This window comes from Vombatus ursinus, unplaced genomic scaffold (genome assembly GCF_900497805.2).
Source record: "Vombatus ursinus unplaced genomic scaffold, bare-nosed wombat genome assembly UNPS02014772.1, whole genome shotgun sequence".
NCBI lineage: Eukaryota > Metazoa > Chordata > Mammalia > Diprotodontia > Vombatidae > Vombatus > Vombatus ursinus.
Window position 1 is genome coordinate 5345016 of NW_020954550.1, and position 2330 is coordinate 5347345.

General features: G+C 44.7%; 1 pseudogene; it reads right to left on the reverse strand.

Annotated features, from left to right (window-relative positions):
- The window catches only part of LOC114044070, a 2159-nt pseudogene extending 1227 nt beyond the window's left edge, over positions 1-932 (reverse strand).
- Positions 933-2330: the final 1398 nt, after the last annotated feature.

Below are 2330 nucleotides of genomic sequence, written 5' to 3' on the forward strand. Positions count from 1 at the left end.
TCTACCCCAATCTTGCCACAACGTCCACCTGGCAGCTGCCAACATCAGACAGTCCCTCACATCACCTTCTTCCAGTCACATTCCAGCTAATGATGCTGGATTATCTCCAGGGAAGGCTATCACTTTACATTCAGGATTGAGCCCATAACGCTGAACGTGATAGGAAGAAATAGGTCCCAGTACTGAACTCGAGGGTACTGCTGGGCCAAGTTTCTCCTCTCACACAAGTGCGCATGTGTCTAGGCAGGGCTGGGACCAGGATTTTTTATGTATGTGAAATAAATTCATCCCAGAACCATCGCTGTAATCGATATGTGTATAGGATCCAAGAAAAAGGGAAGCTGCAAAACTGCTAACCAAAGCGATTCTCTCTCTTGGTTTGTGAGTAGGCATCGCGATTCTCCTTGAAAATCTTTGCTGTCTGGTTTCCTGTAAAACGCTCATAGGCCCTGGACGGTGATATCGCTGAGATTCTGGGCTCCTTTAACAGCCTTCTCCAAGTTACGGCATTCCACTGTGGTGCTAGAGTCCATCCAGACCGGGCAGTCAGAGAGTGAGAAAGAGGACTTTAATTGCTGGTGTAAAGGAAGATCAGGTGACAAATTCCCCAAAGTTTGGCAGGCTCCTCTTTTCCAGTATACACTTCCATGCTGCTGGCCAGCCCCTGACAAAGCTCTGACTCGAGAACAGTTGAAACCAGAAGACTTCATCTTCTCCAAAAATATATCCAAGACCTTGACCCACATTAAAACAGGAGAAGTCACTGTGAGCTTGTCATTATGAACATGCACTCCACCCTGGGTCCCGAATTCTGGAAGCTCTTTATCAAAATTGATGCTTTCCTCATAGATGACATTCAGTTTTTCATCAACAGCAAATGCCTTCACCTGCTGGGTGCTGAAGTCCCATGCTAGGTAGGCACCCTCTGCCATGGCAATGGAGGCAGAAGCAACACAGTCTGTGAGCTGGCGGGCCTCGGAGATGTATTGCCGATTTTAATATATAACGAAACAGATTCCTCTTTAACTTACTTGCTTATCTCCCAATTCACGTTAACCTAGGAGGCGACAAGGCAGAGATAGAGCTATGGCTCTGATCTTGAAAACAGAAGTCCTGGTTCCTATGTCAGATATTTATTAGCTAAATGATCCAGGTCAAGCCTCCTAACACTTTGTTCATCTTTTCACTCTTTTTATTTTCACTCTTTTCACTCTCTCCCAAACAAGAAAGTGTTTTGCAAACATTAATGCTGATATAATCAATAATCAATGAACACTTACTAAGTGCTAAGTGCTTGTCATTATGCTAAGCACTAGGGATACAAAGAGAAAAAAAGAAAAAAAAAAAAGGAAGTCAGTCCCTGCCCTCAAGGAGTTTACAATCTGGTGGAGGAAGACAATAGTCAAAAGGAAGCCTGAAGAGGGTAGGAGGGCTGCCCAAGGTATCCAGCTCAGGAGCATGATGGTTGTGGAGTCTAAACAGAGCATAGCAGCTGGTGGGAAATGAAGAGCTATCACTGAAACGCCCTTACTTCTCCAAAAAGGGAGGCTGTGGGAAGAATTCTTTGTTCTGCCCTCCAGCCCCCCAGTCAAAGGGGAGAGGCTAATGGGGTACCAAGGAGGTGCTGAGTTCCAAAGCTAAAGCAATCTCCATAATGTTGAGATTTCAGGTGATGGGCTTATCCTGAAGAAGCATTATACTCACAGAGTTAAAAACCAAGCAGAGCTACTGATGGGAAAAGTGCTTTTGAGTGTGTAAATTATTATGATGGCAATGATTAAGTTGGAGATTTGAAAAGAATTCAACCTCGAATTGACTTTAACCCAGCAAACTCTGCTAGAAGTTCCTTTGAGATATCTGATATTTGTGAGAGACAGCCTAGCTGGCTAGTCAGACAAAGAAAGCTTATTTGCAATCTGGGCCTTGTCAAGGGGGGTGCCACCTAGCTTTGGGGAAAGAACATTGATTCTAAAGTCAGAAGGCCTACCCTTGGTGCCATCTCTGCTACTTGCCACCTGTCTCACCAGTCACAACCTTTCTGGGGCTATCACCTGTCGATGGGCAATCACAATTTCATGAAACATATGTGAAAACTAGGTTTATTACAAGACAAATGAACATGCATGTGGAACCCATATAGAAGTTTGTATATTTATGACAGCAAGACCAAAGAAGGAGGAGATGGCAGAATCTCCACTTAAAAGGGCATGGCATGGGAGAGGAAAGTTGGTAAAGGTGAGAAAAGGACAAAATCCCTCCCAATGGGGAGGAGGGAGGCACTAGATGTGAAGGTCTCCTTATCTACAAGGGCCTAGCTGCACAAGCCTAGT